This window comes from Sciurus carolinensis, chromosome 1, assembly GCF_902686445.1.
Source record: "Sciurus carolinensis chromosome 1, mSciCar1.2, whole genome shotgun sequence".
NCBI lineage: Eukaryota > Metazoa > Chordata > Mammalia > Rodentia > Sciuridae > Sciurus > Sciurus carolinensis.
In genome coordinates this window covers 93,667,695-93,688,810 of record NC_062213.1, presented here as the reverse complement: position 1 = coordinate 93,688,810, position 21,116 = coordinate 93,667,695, and the positions used below count along the sequence as shown (strand labels likewise).

General features: G+C 54.0%; 1 protein-coding gene across 12 annotated transcripts in view; it reads right to left on the bottom strand.

Annotated features, from left to right (window-relative positions):
* Window positions 1–20,373, bottom strand: part of Mef2d (myocyte enhancer factor 2D) — a 35,562-nt gene extending 15,189 nt beyond the window's left edge. For 2 of the 12 annotated variants that reach the window (XM_047527892.1, XM_047527927.1), the window contains exon 1: window positions 13,178–13,530. The gene's annotated coding sequence lies outside the window, so the exon portion shown is untranslated. Of the gene's footprint in view, window positions 1–795; window positions 844–1,383; window positions 1,507–12,358; window positions 12,569–13,177; window positions 13,533–20,170 lie in introns of those variants that run through there. The other 10 variants (XM_047527964.1, XM_047527984.1, XM_047527954.1 and 7 more) reach the window with 8 other exon arrangements.
* Between the last annotated feature and the right edge of the window lie 743 nt (window positions 20,374–21,116).

The window sequence follows — 21,116 nt, the reverse complement described above, 5'->3', positions numbered from 1 at the left end:
CTAGCACTTGTCACAATGTAGTATTATTATTCTGTGCTCCTGTTTCATGCCTGGTTCCCCATGAGACTGAAAGCTTCCTGAGGGTAGGAACTACATCTGTCCTTTTCATTACTCTATCCCCTGTAAGGAGCTCAGGAAATACCTATAAAAAGAAAAGACTGCCTCATGACCCTTTGAGAAGTCCTTCTTGCAGTCTAACCTCCATTAGTCCTGCTGCAGAACTAGCTCCTCTCACTCTGTGCAGCTAGAACTTGTTCCTCTACCAGCTGCCCTTGAAGCTTGTCTGGTTGTCACCCACCCTCCAGCTACCCTTGCCACCTCAGTCCTCAACTCTTCCCACCCTTGGGTTGGCTGGTGCAGCGGGTGAGACTCTAAAGTCTTCTAAGGAGCAGCCCTGAGCACATGGAGATGGAGAGGATGGGGTTGCTTAGGCAACTGTTGCCTGGCAACCAGCTCCCTGGCTGATCTCCTACACCCCCCCCACCCCCGCCTCATGCTGGGGGAGCTGGGATGCGAGAGGGATCAGGGCTGAAAAGGCAGAAAAGCCACAGAGACCCATGGAGCATCCTCTGATAAAGGGAAGTCAGGGTTAAAAAGACTTAGGCCCCATCTAGCCCCACTCCCTCCAAGGTGGCTCAAAGCACTTTTTATAATTCCACGCGTCCCAGGGCCGTTTCCATTGCTGCTCCCCCTCTGTGCCAACACTGCCAGAGGAGGAGATGTCCCTGCCTTGGGCAGTCCTTCCTCCTATCTAACCACAAGCCCTCCTACAAAGCAGGCTCAGCCTGTACTAACCTCGTTCCCCTTTGGCCATTCCACTTCACTGCAGGTTCTCTGAAAGCCCTGGGGCAAGAACACGAACTCAACTGTGACTTTGGAAGATGGGTACCTGGGACCTACATGAGCTCAAAGGACCCTAAACTGACCCCAGTTAAGGTGTGGAGGCCTATCCTGCCCAGGCTTCCCTCCTACCCTATTAGGAAGATGTTAATGAACACCTGGACCTCCTTAATTAGCCCTCTGCCTAATTACCTAACCAACTGCCAGAAGCCAGAGGCCTGGGCATCTGTTCTCCAGATGTGAGCTCCCCTCCCGGCCTGGTCTGGCCCGATTCCTCTTCTCCTCAGGCCTGCTCCTTCTCTAGGAAGCCACGGCCCTCAGCTGCTTCCGCTCTCATCCAGTCTCCTTCACTCTGTGCAGCCCTGGGCTTAGGAGGGCTTGGGTTGTCAAAGAGGCCAGGTTGGGCAGGGTGGCCTTCCTGCTCTGATGGCCCCAGGGCCTGTTCCATTCTGACTTCAGGCAACAGCTGTGACTCCTTCAACTGGCATCATCCTTGTCAGAGAAGTGCTCCTTCAAAGCTCTGGCTACTTGATTCTGACTCACCGGACTCAAGGACAGGGCAGGGCAACTCTGGGCAGGGCAGACCTCCTGGGGTAGGGTGGCCCTTCCTGATGGAGACGGAGGAGGAACGTAGGAGGAAGAGGGTAGCAGGGCTGACCCCAGGATCTGTGGGGAAAGGATAGCTGCAGAGAAGTCCTGCAAACAGAGAGAGGAGGAGGCAAGGCAGGGGCCCACTGACAAGGCGGACAGTACAGGGGCCCAGAGAGCATGGGGGACCCCACAGACAGCCATTTTTCCAAGCTGGGCTACAGAACCAATAGGAACTGTGGGTTACATTTATATGCAAATGAGCTACACATGAAATGCAAAATGTACCCTAAAGCAGGACTGGTTTAGAGGGGGCATGGGAGAAGAACAGGCCCCTGCCTCCCCAGTATAACACCTCTTGGTACCTGAGCAATATTTAAACCATTCTCTGGTTTCAGAATGATGCTATCTCAGTTCCTGTGTGAGGTGGCCGGGGGCCAGTGTGGGAGAGTGGTCAGGGCAGCCCCCCTGGAGCTGGAGCTGCAGCAGGGCTCAGCAGGGCTGTCCTTGCTAGGGAGGGCAGGCACGAGGAGTACTTTCCCATGGCTAGCTTCCTTCCTCCTTCTCCTTGTCAGGGGAGTCCCTGCCTTTTCTTCTCCCTGCACCCTCCACACCTGCTGGCCCTCTGTCCCAGGGGCTCAGAGGAATTGCTGGGGAGCTCCAACACCAGTATAGGTCAAAATGGAGCACACACCAGAGAGGCTGGGCGGGCACCCTGTATCACAGAGCCCTGGGCCTCAACTTGCGCTCCCCATGGTGAGAAGGGAGCTCTCATTAGGCGGGCCCTTCATCCCTCCCTCGCAGGCTGCTTGGGGCTGTAGAATGTGAACTGGAGGGGAAGGCAGGAGGCGCTGGAGACAGCTGTCATCCCTCCTCCCGCCCCTTCCCTGTGGCTGGGCTGCAGGGCATGAAATAAGCAGCAGGGCTGGGGGAGGGGGTGACAATCCAATCCACCTGTCACCCCCACAGTCAGGCGGCCTCAAGCAGCCTGCTCACTAACGAGGGAGGAGGCGTGGGTGAGGCAGACAGGGGGGGTACACAGGGGGACAGACGCACAGACACAGGAAAGGAGACTGAGAAAAAGAAGCAGCAGGCCAGGAGGCAGAGTGGGGCCGAGGTGGAGGGTTGGGCGAGGGCCGGCCGGGGGAGCAGGAGGCGGGGAGCCAGACAAAGATCCAGGCAGGGAGGGGAGGAGTCAGGGCCAACCACGGCTTGCACAGCTCTGACTCTGGTCCCTAGGCACTGGGCACCCTCCCTGCCCTCCGAGAACTTGCAGTCCCGCCAAGAGGTAGACCAGGGCGGGGTGGGGCCCGCCTGGCCAAGGGAAGGCAGAGGCAAGGGGGCCTCTGGGGGCCTGGCTGGGGCCCAGATTCAGCCCTGGGAAGGAGTATCTGGGCTCTGCCCAGTCTCCCAAGGGCAGGCTGGCCCTGAGAGGGGGCAGAGGGGAGCACCCAGGACCAGGCTGTCCAACTCAGGCCCCCAGGGAACTGACCCCCCAGGCTCACAACCTTGCTAGTCATTCCCACTGAGCCTCAGCAGGTGGGGCGGGGGCCTTTCCTAAAGCAGGCCTGCTGCCTGAGCACTCTGGGAGCCACGTGGGAGGGCGAACCTGTGACTCCCCCTAGACACCCAAGCCAGGGGCTCCAGGGGCATTTTCCCATGGTTCACAAAGGAAGCGGGGGACACTGCCTCTCGGAAGGCAGAGTCTGAGGTCTGACACTGTCCCCCCTTCATCCCCCACACAGGCTGATTCTCACGCCCCCTCCTGCAGAGCCTGCCCCCCACCCTACTGCTCCTGGGCCCCTCTCCCTCTCACTCCATTCTTTCGGGCCCCTCTGCTCCCATGGCAGCCTCTTTTCTCCCCGCTCCCCACAGTTTTTCTAGGATCTGAGCCCGAGGGCAGGGCCCCAGCCCCACCCTTCAAACTTCGGTCAGACAGGCTCACTACCCAAAGACCTGGTTCCCACCATCTTCCCTTCCCTCAGGGACTCCCCTCCCCCAGCCCAGCAGCCTCAGGGCTGGGCAGGGGCTATTTTTAGCCTGGGCACTGAGCTAATTTTAACTCACCGACAGGGGACCTGGGGGCGGGCTGAGGGGGGGCAGTCCAAGAAAGCTGGGCCTGGGGCAGGGGGAGTCTCAGGTCCCAGGCACCCTAGGAACACATGCAGGGAGAAGGCACTTGAGCCTCTGCAGAAGGGACAGGAACTGACTTGAGGAGTGCTGGGGTGGGGAGCATGGCTAGGAGCCCTCCCCCCAGCTTCCGCTGGACAACTCTCCCATGCTCCACCCTGGGCTTCCCGCCCTCTCCTCCCCGGAAAATCTCCTGGGATGGGGTCATCCTGTTCTCTGCCCAGGAGATGCCTCTTCAGTGAGGGTCTGTCTCCTGAGCCTCCTCCACTGCTTCCCCACCCCAGCCTGTCCTTCCTGTAGTCTAGCTCTCATCCTTCCTGTAGCTGTGTGGGGTTATATGGCTCCCTATGGAGACAGCAGCTCTGGCACCTCCCACCCTAACTCTGGCCTCCCCTCCTGACCTCTGGGCTGGTTCCCATCTACTCCTCCCTACCCCCACCCCAGAAAGTTCCTAGATAAACCCAGACTGACCTCAGGAAGTAATTGGGGGCAACAGAAGATGGAGTCCTAGCAGAAAAGGGGTGAATGAGGTAAGATGATGAACAGTGTAGGGAAACATGGGGACTCTGGGCTGGGATTCTAGTTCCTGCTCTGGCCCTAACTCACTGTTTGACCTTGAGTGAGTGAATCAGCTGCACCCTATTGACCAGGAGACTGGGCAGGTACAGAGCATAAGGCACCCAAGTGCTGTTCCAGAATGGACATTCTGTTCCTGTGCACTCTGGAGAGGAAGGGGGCCAGGACTGTGTCAATCTACAGAGAAATCACCAAAGAGATGGCCCAGTTGGGTCCATCATCCTCCAGCTGGGGAGTAAGGCAATCTGGAGGCCAGAAGACAGGGGAATGGATGGGGCTGAAGAAGAGGGAGGGGCATTCTGAACAGTAGCTCCCCCCCCCCCAACAGATGGCCAAGACTGGCTCATAGTCGGCCAAGGAAGTGGCAAGTGGGGAACACATGACTTGTGTGGCAGAGGCTCAGCCACCCCAGTCCCCTTACACACCTGGAATGTCTATCACACCCAGGGCTTGGGGCCTCCAAGGGTCACTGTCATGGTCTGGCCCAAGGTCACTGTCATGTCACTGGTGGGGCTGGTTTTGAAACTCCAGCGTGCACCTAGCTTCATGCCCCACCCCAGCAGGCCCAGCAGCAATGACTCACTACTGCTAATTTGCATAAGGATTTGCATAGTGTCTCTGACCTTATTCCTTCAGGTTCATCTTCCCATTCCAGGACAAGGGCCACTCCCAAGGCACCTGGAGACCCCAAGTGAAGTCCTGGCCCCCTCAAGTCTCTGGTCCCATCTTTTTCCTCCAGAAAGCACTGCTAAATGTATAAACACCCCCACGAAACTGTCTCTGCTCCTGTTCAGGTAGGGATGGGGGTGAGGTCAGGAGGAAGAATTTAGCACTGCAGCCAGGGGGATTTGACAAGGTTCATGAGGTGAAGTGCAGCTGCTCTCCTGTTGCCTGGGGGCTCACCAGGGCAAGAATCCCCTTCTCCTCAATGCCATGGTTGGGCAGCAGGGGCGAGATGGAGGAGAGCTGTCCTTTACTTCTATTTCCATCCCCATTTCTAGGATCCACCTATAAGAGTGCAGAATGAGGGAAATGGCCCAGGACAGTAAGATAGATATCCGACCACAGTCCCTGGACTCAAAGTAGTCTCTGGGACTCAAAATTGCTTTGTCAGAAGGCACCCAATCAAGCATGGGCAGCTGGTGACATTTGGGAGGGCAAGGAGGCCCCAGCATTGAACTCCTACCAATGAGAGCTGGCAGACAACCAGTCCCCTGCCTACCTTGAAGTCCAACCTCCATCTGTCCAGTTACAGTATCTACACTTGTAGCCATACTCTCAGAAACAATGAAGCCCAGCAGAGGTCTCCTAGCCGGGGAAGTCCTTCCTCTTGTTTAGATGACCGAAATGAGCTTGGGTTGCAGTGAAGGGTTGGCTACAATTTGGAAAGATGGTGGTTAGACAGCAGGAAGGACTCCCCAGGCTAGGATACCTATTTCAGTCATCTAAACAAGAATGGTGGACAAAGGCCCCTGGCCATCAGAAGCCTCAGTTGAGGAGATGTGGGGGCAGTTGGGACGGTTAGTGTGTCACCTTCCACCTCCCCATCCTACTTCCCCCTGGGGTCTTAAGAGACAGAAGTGAAAGTGGCAGCTGGGGCTTTGGGGGTAGGTCAGCTTGAGAGCCGTTGGGATGAGTATAATGCCACCAGTGCTGGGTTTGGGCTGCCTGCCACTGGAGTGGGTAGACTGCTGGTTAGATCAGAGGAGGAACTTCCATGAAAATGAGCAGGGAGTAATGATGAGCATGGGTCCCTGGCCAAAGGAAGAGCAGGCTAAAGAGGAAAAATGGCAACAGACAGGTTCAGAAAGGCACTCTTCCAGGACAGTGCTCAGTTCCCCTATTGAAAGCAGCAAGATCCTCTCTTCTCATCCACAGGACAGAGGAAGAGCTGTTCTGGCTAAATAACATGAAGAGTCTGTGCCCTAACTGCTGCGACATCAGAGCAGACACAGGGGAGGGTCTGTGGCCTGTGCCCTCAAACTGGACAGCACCAGTTCTGAGGGAAAGGGAGGTAGAGGGTCAGAATGTGAAGTGTTCACCTACACTACAACAAGGGACAAGGGACCCGAAAGAGGCCAATCCAATCAGGGAAAGCAAATCCTCCTAGAGACATCATGACCTCGAGAAGCCACCAAGGATTTAAAGGGGCCGCTCAGGGCAGTGGCTGGGTCTCCTTCTCACTCGAAGGACAGTCCTCTAAGCCCCTGGCAGGGAGGGAGGGTGCACTGTGGCCGCGTGGGCCTGCTGGGGCAGCCAGCCAGGCAGCTCTTACAGGATTAGCTTGCTGCTTTCAGGAAAGGTGCCAGGTGAGGCTAAGAAGCCCAGCTGGATAGAGGGGGGCCCAAGCAGGCAAGGGGTGGGGAGCAGTACCTGCACAAGGCTATGCAAACACATGTCCCCAGATCTGCGCCTGTCTCTAACACCTGGCTCCTATACTTTCACAAGGACACTGTGCAAAGACCCCTCTGACTTCTATCAGTAAGAACCTCTGCCTACCAAGCTTTCCCTGCCATTTCTATCACCTGGAGCTACCCTTGCTCTGAGGGGGAAGTCCTGCCTGTTGTCTACTCTCAATCTCTTTGCTAAACTTTACAACCAGGGCCCCACCCCTGGGAACAGGTGAAGGGTTCCTCTCTCTCCCTTGCCCTCAACTCCCCACCCTCAGGCTGACAGGTGGGAGAGACAAGAGGGAGCAGCTGGGCCAGGACACCTGTCCAGACCCAGCCAGCCTGGGCCCCAAGGGTCTGCCACACATGAGGTCTACCTAAGGGGAGTCAGCACAGTGTCTGTGCTGGCAGTTGGGGGGGCTGGAGGAAAGGGGTACAGAGGTCAAGGAGAAAGGTGCAAGAAAGGGCTGAAGCACAACCTTCAAGGTGAGCCCCTCCTCCAGGCCCTCCCACCATAGCCCACTCCTGCCCTAAAGGGAACAACTGGAAGTTCAAGGTCAACCCTAAACCCCTTGCTCCAGCTCCTTGCCTCCATATTACTTGATTCAAATTAAGTGGGAAGACCACAGAAAAGACCAAGCTCCCTTCTTCCACTTTGCCCACCCTCCTTCCCTGTTTCCCCTCCTGGCCTGGGAACTGACTTGGTCTCACTCTTCATTCTTACAAGCCTCACCCCAGGCCCTTGTTGGTGAGGAAATCATGAGGAGTAAGAAGGCATCAGTCAGCGGGGCGGGTTCTGAGCCAAAGAGACAGCTGATGGGAGGGCAGACCCCAGGGGGCTTCCATGCCCACCCAGGAGGTGGGCAGGAGGAGAGCAGCTAGAGTGGGGAGGCTTGGAAGCCAGGGCCAAACTGAGCCCTGGGCCTGCATGTCCCCTAAAAGCTTCCTCAGTCCCTTTCCAGGGACACCAGAGACCCTGGCAAGGAGCAGCCTTGACAGACAAGCCCTGGGCCAGGCTGATGCCGTGTTCTAAGCAGCCTGCCACACTTTCCTGTGGAACCCCTCTCCTTTCCCACAGGGGGCAGACAGCATCACCTCCCCTTCAACCTTTTTTTTTTTTTTTTGCGGGGGTGGTGTTGGGAATTGAACCCAGGGCCTCATGCTTACAAGGCAAGCACTCTACCAACTGAGCTACATCCCCAGTCCCACCTCCCTTTCATACACATGAAGATCAACTTGAGATGGGCAGGGACTTGCCCAAGGGCACCAAAGATAAGAGGAACAGGTGGGCTGACTACAGGGCACAGTGCGCCTCACCAATGGGACTGAGGGGAGGGACAGCATTCCTTGGGGGCTCCCTCTTGGAACAGGCCCAGTTCCTGGGGCTTCCAAGCCTCCCCACTCTAGCTGCTCTCCTCCTGCACCCCATGCAGCAGCTCAAGGAGACAATAATAGGCACCCAGGATGGGGCTGCGTGTCATTTGCTCCTGACCCCTTGCTCTGGGGGCTTTCTCCCATGACACTCAAACCCGAAGACAATCCCTTCTTGGGATCAACACAACATTCCCCCTCAATGTGCTACCAAATCCTAATTCTCTGCCCTTTCTCAGGGACGCCTTTCAGGCTGGGCTTGGTCACCTTCTCCTCAAGAGTGTGAGCCTCCTTTCCATGGCTCCTCCCACAGGACAGGATCCTTCCTTTAACCTCAGTCAAAGCCCTCAAACCCTAGGGAAAGCATGAGTAAGTCACTTCGATCTCTGAGACTCAGTTTCCCCAATTCTAAAAACAAAAATGTGAGGACAAATAGTCTCCATACAATCGCAGCACAGAGCTCAGCACACAGTGACACAACAAATGGAAGCTTCCTTCCTCCCACTGCCAGGGATCTCCAAAGTTTTCATATACTTAGAATACACTAGAACTACATATACTAGAAAACTGGGTAAGTTGGGTAATGGCTGTGGGGACAGCTCCCCTGTCAGGGGCAAATAAAAGTTCCCTTCACAGAGGGAAAAAAGCTCCTTCCCTATGTGTTTGTGGCCTGCCCAGCTTAGGGGAGTGGCCAGATCGCTAGGCCAGAGGCGCCAAGCCAAGGTCGGTGACCAGGCCTTGAGCCCAGGGCCTCCTGGGAGGGTAAGTTTAAATGAGTAAATATGGTCCCGCCTGGGTGTGGCCAGCCGCAGGCAGGCCAGAGCTCTGGACGAGTCCCACCCCTCCCAGCCTACAGGAGAAAGGAGGGCAGTCAGACAGCAGACAGACAGCAGCCCGCCCACCCCTACAAGTTGTCAGTCCCCATGCAGAGTCAAAGAACACACTCCCATGCTGCCACACCAGCCAGCCTGGCTTCCAGGAGGGCAGGCCACAGCCTGGAAAAGTCAGATATGGAAGGCCTTGGGGATCACTTAGGCCAGGCAACTGCCCCCAACTGCCTGAGGGCTCTGATGAACCTTGATACCTTAGAATGGCTTCCCTCTTTAGGGTAAGTAAGTAGGGAGGGTGATAGAGACCTCTAACAAACCACCAAAACACCCAGGTGTCTGGGTCACCAAAAGGTGAAACTCTTGTACATCTGGAAAGCTGAGGCCCCAAGAGGGTGACTTACCCAAGAACACACGGCTAGTGTGAGGGGCAGAGACGAGTAGGTGAGGGCCACAGAGGATAGGTAGGGGAGGGACAGAAGCCAGTCAGGGCGCCTGGACTCACAGCCTGCTCTTTACTTTGCAGATAGAGCTCTTGTCTGCCCATCTGTGGTCTAACCTCAATCCCTCCTGCTCCGGTCAGCTTCCCTCTCCGGAGCTCTTGCTATGCCCTTCGCCTTCTTGCCTCTGGTCCCCTCACCCTAGTCGGGCTCTCCAATCCTTTAATCATCTTTGCCATTCGCTACCCCCATCCCCCGCAGGGCGGCAGCTGCTCTGTGGGTGTCTACACACCCAAGTATGCGCTGCACACCTTCACCCATGTGTGCCACCAAAAGTTGTGGACCTGCCAGGGGCGTCAGGGCCTGCCAGTCTGCATTGCACCAGACTCTCCCACCTCCTACTGAGGGAAAGGGCCCAGAGCCTAGCCCTCCCGCAGCTCCAGGATGGACTCTTCTCAGAATACTTTCTGTCCTAGGCAGGGGGAGAGAAGAGAAAATAAATACTCCAGGAGCCAAAGAGCACAACCCCACTAGAACAAAGGTCAAGGCCTTTTAGCAGAGCCACTAAAGAAAATGTTTTGAGATCCCTTCCTTTCCCAGGTCAAATCACAAGCCATTCCTCTCTTCCCAACCTAGCTTCACTGGGAAGTTCTTCCTGAAGTCTAAGCTCTATCCCACCTGCGTAATTGTGGGCAGATAGGGCAACACGAACCACAACACAGCCAGACATTCAACTTCTAGAATGGAGCTCCTGGGACCTAACACCGCCCTCTCCCCCCATGAGTAAGTCACCAAACTGGGACAGAAGGACAGAAGGTTGGCCGGACTCCGGCCCCATGACTGGCTCATAAAAGCCACCAGCGATTACAGTGATGCTAAGGCTGTGCTGCCCTGCCATGATCTCCTTCCCTCTTCCCTGTAAAAGGGAGATAATTGCTCAAGCCAGCTGGCCTGAGAGAGCCTGGAGAGTCCCAGCCATGGTCTTAAGGGGGTGGGGAGGACCCTGCCACTACAGTGCCACAGACCCAGACTAAATCTTGATGATGGGTTCTAGGCCTGCATGGGATCCTCATACCCACTTACAGAGCCTGGGCAAACACAATTATGACATGTCCACGTGGAAGATCTCCATGGTCCACCCCACTAACTCATTACTTCAGGAAGGCCACCACTTTCTGGATGAGAAGAGCAGAAAAGCAAGGAACTGGCTCAAAAACAACCAGGGAAATGCTGGACTCATCCATTTGTCCCATATTCCTCCTTCCTGCACGGGAGTACCCAGGTGGATGGCAAAGTGTCCAACAAGGACCCCCACCAGACTAGCGTAAGTGCTCAGACTGGACCCAATGCTGGCCAGGGAGGACGGAAGGGCAGCTGACCAGGAAGAGAAGGTGGACAGGATGGGCAGAGATCCAGGTCTCTCTGAGGGCATGAGGACCAGGGACACCCATGGCAGAGGCACCTTTCCAGGACAGGATCAGAGAGGAGGGTGGGAAGGGCTGGAACACAATTCACAAGGGACTAACTCCAAGGCCTCCTCTCTCCAGTCCCCAGGGGGCTAAGGGTACCCCCTTAGACTCCTTGCCGCTGCTCCTCCAGCCCCCAACCTGGGATGTCTCCCTCCACCTTCTCCTCCCCATCATACCTCTCAGGAAAGGCCCAGGAAAGATTTATTAAAAAAAAAAAAAAAAAGCCTTGTTGGAGAGAGATTATATAACAGCAGCCAGAAAGACTATCACATCTCCCAGCCTATGAGAAGAGCCAGGAGCTAAGAGGGCAGAGCTGGGAAGCAGAGGCCCTTGAGCCAGGGCCACCAGGCAAAGTGGGATGGACAATAGGCAGCACCTGTCACCCTTCCAAGACCACCACCACTCTGTTTTAGGCACTGGTTTACAGCAGACAAAAGTTCCAGCCCAGCCCCCACACCCATCCCCCAGCATAAAAGGGTTATGATGCTTTCTGACTGGGTCCTGCTTTTCTCCTGGGACCACAGTCTCCAAGAGCATGGCTTGTATGTCTTCCTTCCTAGTGTCTCTATGAAACTGTGCCTGAAAAAAAGGAAGAACTAAAGTTCTGACACAGATTTGCTGTGTGATCTCAGGTAAAAAGCTCAACCTCTCTGGTTGCTACAGTAGAGCAAGTAAAAGCTACTCCCATCCCCAGAAGAACCCCCTTAACATGTACACGCATACGCATACACACACACACATATGCAGACATACACAGTATGTGGGGAGAGGGGAGCAGGGGAGTTACAACAAAGAGAATGTGACCACTGAGACCCCAGAGTCCAAATGCCCATGCTAGGGTAAGCAAGGAAAGAGCTATACCTAAGCTCCAATGGTCCACCAATTGGCCCATATAAAAAAGTCCTCAACCCCTCCCAGGCTGATCCCACCCCACCCTCATCTCCTGCCCACCACTGAGAAACCGCAGGAAGGAAATTCATTCCCAGGCAAGCCCTGGGAGCTGGGACAGCCAGGCTGAGTCCTGAGGCCAGTGTGACCTGGTGCTCACAAGCAGGTGGACATCTGTGAACACTGACATGTGCCTCTTCAATGCCCTTCTCAGCAACTAAGTCCTCCCTGTTGGGGGCTTGGAGGAAAGTGGGAGGCAGACAGCTTCCTAACTCCAATACACCCAATCTCATGCTGGCCTGGGCTCCCCTCCTATCTTCAGGCCAGAGCAGCCCAAGGTCACTGCCCCAGACGGCAAACTTCCCATACTCCAGGCTGGCCTCTGAATAGCAGGGAGACCTACTGAGAGGATGGGAGGAGGGGTGGGTAAGATCCACCCCCAAAGAAACTAGCCTCTGAGGAAAACTCAAATGGGGGGGTCACAGGGAGGGGGGATACAGGATCCGCCCACTGTACCCTCCCCCAACCCCCAACAATGCACGCGGTAAGGGGAAGCAGAGAGCCTCCCACTTCGAAGGACAAGCCTGGGATAACCAAGTCAGTGGCTCCAAGTGTGCCCAGACCCTGGAGTTCTCCTTTCTTGAGGAGACCTCGAAGGGCTGCTAAGAGGTCAGCAGGAATCATTAGGGGTACAGGCCCCTTCCCTGAACCCTGTTAAACCCGAACCTGACGAGAAGAGGGCTGGCATTGTGGTGGGAAACTAAGTGTATCTCGGTGCCCTTAATTCTCCCTCCCCAAAACCCCCAAAACTCCCTAGGCAGACCCCACTCCCAGCCTACTTCAGTCTGCCATAGGTGGAGAGAGGAACTGGAGAACTCTTGCCCAGATGTTGAACAGCTGCAAACTTCTGACCAGGGGGTTCAGCAGCTGGGGTTGCTGACAAACCAGATCAGGGGTCTCAGAAGAGGAGCTAGGAGGTCCCAAAAAGGGTTCTGCGTGCCCACCTCCGTAGCCACTTCGCGTCCCAACTCCACCAGCACCGGGCAAACACGGGCCCCGGAGACACACACACTCACGCCCCAACCCACCACCCGGGTGTCATCTGAACAACATCCCCCCTCCCTCCCCCGCTTCCCAAACAGCTGCGGCTCCCCCCGCCCCCGCCCTCCCGCAGCCCTCCCAGGCCCCCTTCTGCACCATTTCGGGCAAGGAGGAGGGAACAGGCGGCGAGAGGAGGGAGAGGGAGGGAGGGCCGGCTGTTAAAATGTCAGTCGCTCCCGGCTGTCACCGGAGACCCCCTCTGAGGGTGGCGCCCCTTCCCAGACCACTGGGAGGCCGTCGAAGCCCCCGGACACCACCAGGCCGGCGCGCCCCCAACACGCCAGTCCCCACCCCGTACCTCCAACACCCAAGGGAATTACTGCCCACTTCACTTGTCCCCCACAGCCGACTCCCTAACACAAATAAACAGTCCCCTATGTAATCCCCCGCCAACGCCACGCGAAAACACTGTCCACTCCGAGGAGTTCCTTCCAGTCCAGGGGGCTACCCCATCCCACCCCTCGGGGACGGTCTGGACCACCCTCCACCCCTAGCCCAAGACGGGGTGGGGGAGGGGGGCTCTTAAAGTGGCAGGCGCATTATTTTTCTCTACTCACCAGTCCCTTGAGGGAAATGGGGTGTCACGGCAGGGAGAGGGTAACCCTCGCCCCTGGTCCCGGGGATCTTCAACACCGGGAAGCCGCAGCTCCGGGCGGGAGGAATAATAAATGAGGCCGGCGTCCGCGCGGGCCCTGGGCGGCGCCGGGGGGCCTGGGCCCCCGTCGTGCGCGCGGGGGCGGGCAGGCGGACGTCGGGCAAGCTAGGGACCGGGACCAAGCGCCCGAGCCGCCTCGACTGTTGTTGATATTTTGCTTCCTTCCTCCTTTCGGGCTCCAAAGGTAACTCCTCCAGCCCCCGGGAGTCGAGGCCGACGTAGGCACAGCTCAGCCTAGCTTGAGGGGTGGGAGCAACAGAGATGATGGGCAGGCGGGGGGCCCAGTAGGAGAAAGCGTGGGGGCGGGGGGCGGGGCTCGAGAGGGCGGTCCCGGGACGCGTCCCCGCCCCTCGCTTCCCTCGGGCCGGCCCGGCCGGGCTGGGCCGGCCCCCACCCCTCTGCCCTCCCAAGCTAGGCTGCGGCGCCGGGAGCGGTAGATCCCTCCGCCTGCCTGGAGGGAGGGAGGAAGGGACCCAGCGAGGCAAAGTAGGAGGCGAGACCCAGAGGCCTTTAAAGGGATCGGCTCGCGCCCATGGTGCCCCTCGGAGCTCGCCGGACGGCCACCTGGCGCTACTGCCACCACGCGCTCAAGGAGGTCCTTCTCGGGGAGGCTCTGCGGGCAACATGCTCTCACTTGCACACACGCTCCAGAAGCCCCATGAGAGTTGGGAGGTGGGCGTCTAAGTAGATAAATTAAGGGGAAACTGTAAGTGGTGAAAAGATTCCTTCTCCCCCACTTAATGTGTGACAAAGCTCCACTTAAAGGACCACGTTCTTTTCTTGGGGCGGGGGGTTACCTGAGGAGCTCAGTTGCTCCCTCTACCTGTGACAGGCCCCCTCCCCTCCCAGGGCCTGGCTCGGCAGACGCCCAGCAATTTAAAGCGACAGCTCATAGTTCTCGGGTGACCTAATCTTTAGTGCCTTGCGGGCCCCAGCGCACTTACTGCCGAGGGGGCAATTTAAAGGGGCGGGACACTAACCACCACCACCGCTACCCCTCACCACCCCACCCGCCTCACAGGAAACATCCAGAGCATCTTATTAAAGAAGCAATAGTAGCTCTTTAAAAAAAAAAAAAAAAAATTTTTTTTTTTTTTTTTTTTTTTTTTTTTTTTTAATTCCTGGTTTCCTCAGGGTGTGGTGAATTTCGAAGTGCCCTACCACAGGAGTGTGGTACCATGATTTTGGACAACCTGCCCATCGGGCTTGCTGTCCAATATTCCTGTTATGTCCAAGTCCTGCTGCTTTCTACCTGGAGCTTGCGGAAATGATGGAATCTGGCATAGATCTCAACTGAATCTTGCAGAACAGAAGGGCACTCAGTTCTTCACACACCCTGATTTCTATCAGGCTGGGTCTGATTTATGGGACAAAGACTCAATTCTGGGTTAGTGCTAGAGAGACCAATATATACAGGGAGAGGCAGCATGTCATGGTGGTTAGAAACATTGACTTTGCAATCAAGCTGCTTTGGTTCAAATTCTTACCCCACCGTTTATTAACTGTGAACACAGGCACATTGTTTAATTTTCCTCTACCTCATGATCCTCATGGGGAAAAAGAAGATGGTGATAAATAAGTACCTAACTCAAGTTTGGTGTGAAGATTAAATTCGTTCATGTAAGTAGATTGCTTAGTTCAAGTGTTTCACACTGCATTGTAACAACTCAGACTTTTGTGCCAAGAACTAGTCTGAAAAGACCCCCATTAGTCCACACAAGCCTCAAAGGAGGCAATTCCAAGAGTTTGTTCTACAAATAGATTGGAGGCTTATTTTATACCTTCTCAGACAGAAAGCCACACTCCTATTTCCTTGGCCTCAGTTTCCAACCCTTTACCTGGTCCCTCCTTCAGGAAACATGATTTATATAGTGTCCCACTTTGTCCCCAAATGAGGATATTCTCAGGTCCCCATTGGTATGGAAGATGGGGCCTCCAACCCCAGAGGATGTCAGTACTCCCTGCCAGGCAGCGCTAGTTTGTCCAAAAAAACTTCAGGGTAAGCAGGAGGAGCCCATCTGCCCCTTCCCCAAGGACTTGGAGAAGAACAGCGCCTTGAGGCTGTGGCAGTAGCAGGATGAGAAAGTGCCCCCCCCCCCCAAGTAGGGAACCTCCCCTCACTTGTGGCCTCTATTTTTAGTGCTTCCCCAGGCTCTAGCTGGAGAAACCGTTTAGTCATCAGGGTGTTTATTTTCCGGCTGTTTCCGACGTCGGGAAAGCAGAATGTTGAGACTGGAGAGATCCAGGGCTGCTGGAAAAGACTCCTTAGAAACAGGCATGGGAACACAGCCTTCAGACCACTGGGTCCCGTACCAAAGAGGAGGAAAAAAAAAAAAAAAAAAATCCAGAATGGGCAGGGGGCATCAAGGCCCCCAAGAGACCAAGACAGCTAAGTTCTCAACCTGCCTCCAGTTTGGAGGCCCTCCAAGCCGGAGAACCCTCTGGCCCCTGCTCTACTTGAAGAATTCTCTCCCAAAACATAAGCAACTCCAGAACAAGTTCTTTCCCAGGACCGATTCCCAGAAACCCCCTGCCCAACCTCCAGTAGCTCTGCGTGGGTGAGCCTCCCGCCAACCACAGCTCCAGCCAATCTCCAGCCTGAGGCAGGTCTGCCAAGGCTATGATTGGCTAGCTGGTCCTCCCTGTCTTGGAATGTTGGGTTCTTAACAAAGGAATGAGGAAGGAAGGTGAGTCACCTGGGAAGGGTATTAAAGGGCCAGAAGCCTGAGAGAAAAGAAGAGAGGGAAGAGTTGAAGTGAGATGGAGTGTCCCACACCCTGAGATGCTGACATGATAATTCAAAGAGAACACAGTAGGAAATGCTGACGCTACAAGTGGGACAGCATTTAAACTACAGAGAAAACTTCATGGGAGAGGATAAATAATAAACATGAAGTCTTGATTTCCATGAGGAACTAAGAAAAGGTGTAGGAAGTAATGTTGCTGGAAGTTAGATGGAAATAAGGACTTAAAGTGACTGCTCAATCTTTTTCTTCTGGTCCCTGACTTCCCATCCCAGAATCCTCTTTGTGGAAAATGACAACAGGCTCAGATGCTGGGGGCTCACTTTTTCTCTCTCATCTCTGACTGACTACCTATTTTTTTCTAGTGAAAAGTCACCTAAGGACCCAAAACTTCAGTAAAGTCTCCTAGAAATCAGACACTGAGATGCTCCCAAAGTTCTTGAAAGAATATGTTGTATAAACTCCTTTATACAGTATCATCTTCTTAAGTGTATATGGCAAAGAGAAACCTACAATCCTTTTATTCACCCTTTTTCAAGCTTCCCTAATCGGACTTCATTTGGAAACCGTCTTCCTCATCCTCATTTCCTTCATGGCTGTTTCTCTATTTGCCTCTTGTTCCGTAACACAGGGAAGTTATTAATGCCCATCCAACCTCTAATCTATCTGACTGTTTGGCTGGTCTTATCTTCCCCATAGCCTTCTGGACAATCTCCAACTCCCTATCTCCATCCACTTCATACCTTCTGTTAGGCTGAATATTCTTCCTCATTTTGAGGTTGATCCTAGCAAAGGCCCCTCCATCTCTCACATGTGCCACCTTGCTTTCAAAGGGAAGGACTATCAGCAAGTAGTTCAGCGCACATACTCCCTGGGTGGACTTGTGTATCATCCTATGCCTGCTTGTAGAGCCCTCTCTACTCTGTAGATCTCTCTTCAATACACACCACAGAATGATGACATTTTTGGTTTCCAATTTACTCTTCTGATCAGATCCTGAGCTCCTTGAAGGTAGCAATCACACTCAACTTGGGGTGTCCAGGGCTTTGCTGGGATAATATAGAATGTGTTCAGCAAATGTGAGAAATGAATCTGTACGGATGAGTATGTAGCTCTGTATCTGAGTTAAGATTGTAAAACTTTAGGGAACTTCTCTATTTGTCTAGTGATAACTGTGCCAGCCCAGGGATGAAGATCTGGTCTGGGCTCCCTACAAGTTCCACTTCAGGTCACAGATGGGGGAGGGGAAGGCAGAGTTGGAGAGCTGTCCAAGGCTGCACTGGCAGAGCAGTGTCCCAAGCTCAGTGCCAGGGTGCCTAAGGCCAGACCTGGGGCAAAGGGCAGAGGCCCCACCCTGGAGCTGAAGGGGGTAGGGAAGGGGTGCCAAAGCTGGGTCCTCGGTCAGTGCATCCCCTCCACATGAGCTCCCTGCCCCCGGCTGGGCAGGATGTGGTGGCAGCTGCAGGAGGGTGGGCAGGATGTGGGGGTGGGGGCAGCTGAAACGCAGCCTGACAGTCGACTCTCCAGCTCCTCCCTCCTTCTCTCTTGCCCCCCCCCATCCGCCCCCTCCTGGTCACGTGCTCCCAGCCTGGGCACCAACGGACTATTTCCCTCTTCCCGCGGAAGGACATAATTGACATCGCAAACTCTAATCATCACCGACTTCAGCTGTACCATGCCTTTTTCTTGCCTCATAGTTCAGGACCGAAAGTTTGCGGAACACTCATTTCTTTAGAGCCCCCATCACTAATCCCGGAGTGGCCCCTTTAAATGCAAATGAACCGCCCTCTCTCTCGTCTCCCCCCCACCCCCATCCTAACTTCGCTCCTCGTGCCCAGACTCCACCAGCTGCCATTGACGTCACGCGTGCGTCAGCGTCGCCAGCCCAACCAGACGGCACGTGGGGGAAGAAGGTAGTCTTAAAGGGCCACCAGCCTGGGAAGTTCAGCTGTGAAATTTAGCCTTGCAAAGGAGAAATGAAATGGGATGTGGGGCAATATATTGGAGTATGGAGGAAATTCAGGGTAGACTTTAGAAAGCACTTCCCACAGTAGGAGGGTGGGGTTTGTGGTGTATATGTGTGTGTGTGTGTGTGTGTGTGTGTGTGTGTTGGGTATTGAACCTGGGCCTCCTGCATGCTACCACTGAGCTACACCTATAGCCCCAGTAGGGTGTATTATGAGCCAGCTTTTTCTTTTAGATTCTCCAAAAGATTGGTGTTTGCGCTTGGAAAAGAAACCCAGAAGCAGGAGGAGCAGAATAACTTTGAAGGTAAAGGAAGCTTGGCATCTTTGAGACTCATGATTTCAGGTTTTTCCCTATCCAGCTCAGCACATCCCCAAAGTTTGCAAAGTTTGTTTTCTTCTGTCCCCAACAGCAAGAACAGAGCACATAGTGGTATTCACTTTACCGTATTTGTAGAATGGGTTAATTAATCCTTTGAGTCCAGTGCAAAGCCACCTCCTTTAGCAGGCTTCCCTAAAGCCCACCCAGCATGAGTAACACACACACACTCAGCTAACGACAGTCTCACTGTTTTGAACATTTAGTGCATTTAATGAACCTGTTTTTTCTTTTCATGCCTTAGAGACCACCAAGGGCAGTGGTTAACAGCACAGAACTTGGAATCATATTAATTTGTTTCAACTCCATTTATACTGTTTACTAGTTGAGTGACTTTGGACCCACCTCCACATCTTATAATACTTGATGTGTGGGCCCATACACTTGTCACGAACATTAAATGGAACACTTTCTGTGAAGCTCTTTATGGCACCTATTGCATAGCAAGCACTAGAAATGGTAAGAATAGGTTTTAAGGAGGCCATCTCCCACCAGGGATAGTGATGCACCCCTGTAATCCCAGCAACTCAGGAGGCTGAGGCAGAAGGATCCCAAATTTGAGGCCAGCCTCAGCAATTTAGCGAAGCTTTAAGCGACTTAGCAAGACCCTATTTCAAAATTAAAGGTGGGGGGGAGGACTGGGGATTATGGCTCAGCTTTTAAGCATCCCTGTGTTCAATCCCTAGTACTCCTCCGCCCAAAAAAAAAAAAAAAAAAAGAAGGTGATCTCTCCCACTGAACTGTGAGATTTTTGAGAACAAGGCCACTGACATACTAATTTATTCCAGCACCAAGCACAATGTGGGGCTTATAACTGGTGCTCTAAAACATTTTTTTTTTCTCATGTTGGGGATTGAATCTAGAGACACTCCACCACTGAACTACATCCCCAGCCTTTTTAAGTATTTGAGACAAAGTTTTGCTAAGTTGCCCAGGCTGTCCTCAAATTTGTGATCCCCTGCCTCAGCCTTCCTAGTAGCTGGGATTACAGATGTGATTACCCCTAAAACTTTTGTTGCATGAATAAAAACGAATGAGTGAACTATATCAGTATTTCCTGAAATCTAACCTCTAAACCCACCCCTGAAATTGTTACCCAAAGGAAGAAAACATGACATATTTCTTTCTTTCCTCTCCCATGCCCACTATGTGTCCAGGTTTTAAAGGAACTTCAAGGTGGAAATAAGATTGATGTCTGGGCTGGGGAGATAACTCAGCTGGCCCTGAGTTCGATCCCCAGTACCGCCCAAAAAAAAAAAAAAAAAAAAAAAAATTAATGTCTGCAGTTTAATAAAAGTAACAGCTGGGAGCAGTGGTGCAAGCCTATAATCCCAGCTACTTGGGAGGCTGAGGCAGGAGGATTGCAAGTTCAAGGCTAGCCTGGGCAACTTAGCAATACCCTGTCTTAAAATAAAAAAATAAAAAGGGCTGGAGATGTGGCTCAGAGGTTAAGCGCACCTGAATTCAATTCCCAGTACCAAAAAGGAAAAAAAAAAAAAAAAAGTACTTGAGAAGCAGCAGAAAGTAAGACCAGGGGGACAAGGGGTGCTCACCTCTTCCTTTTCCCAGCATAACTTCTGAAACCCTGTCCCTGGAAACCCTTGCTGGGCTTCTGCCAGGGGCAGGACACTGTTGCCCAGATATTAACCCACCTTTGGCCTTTTCTTCTATGCAGACCTACCCATCCTTCCCCCCACCTCCAACCAATTCCTCCCCTCTCCCTAGCTCTGCCCCCCACTCCCCACCCCATTCCCTTTGCAGCTTCCCAGTGGACATAATGGGGGGGAGGGGATACGACCTCCTATCACCTGATTCCAGCTCCTTGGCCGTAGGAGCAGTGGCCACATCCTCCTGGTTCAGCCTGTCTTGCAGCTGCTTATCGATCTGATTGTAAATATCTTTCACCATCTCAGAAGTTGAAGGCCTGACAGACAACAGAAGGCACTTCCTGCCAGGGAGTAGCTAGGATCAGAAGGCAGCTTGAGCCCATTCTTCCTTAAGAGGAAGAAGTGGCAGGACCCTCCTCTGACTGAGAGCAACTCTATCTACCCAAGAAACCTTAGGGGTGCCTGTGGGTTTCCCCCACAGGAATCTCCCGGCAGCCTTGATGCTGGCTCCGCCCTCTGCAGGGGTGGGGTGACGCCCAGGAGCACTGTGTTCCAGAAAACCCCAAAATAACCCGCCTTCACTGTCCGGCTGCTATTTCTGTCCATCTTGTTTAATTATTCAAACCCAAGTCGGGGAGTGGACTATAAAAAGCTCTCCTACTTGGGGACCCAGGAGAGCTGGGAGACCCGCCAGGTTGCAACAGCAGCAGACCACAGAGTTTGGGTGAGGTCACTTGGTCCAGCCTCCTGCCTGAAAGTTTCTTCTGCCTGGTTTGCCTGCTTCCTCAGCTAGAAGGCAGTTTCCAGCCCTCCCCCACTAAAGCGCCCTCATGCCCTCATTTCCTCTTCCTTCCAGCTCCTGACCTGCCTGGGAGCTGGGCTTCACCCCATCCCCCTTTACTCTGGAATATTTCTTCTTAAGTGTCCCTCTGCTGACCTGGTCTCTAGTTCTGGCTTCTTAACCCACAGATAACACTGTCAGACCTAAGCATCAGCAGGTGGAATGGCAGAGGATAAGTCAGGTGGGTGCAAAGACATGGAAATGCAGGTCATTCCTTGGAGGGAACTTGCTGTCTTATCCAATGGTGGTAGAGATTACTGGTCTGCGCCAACAATTCCTGGCTGTCATAGGTGCAGAGACCCTTAG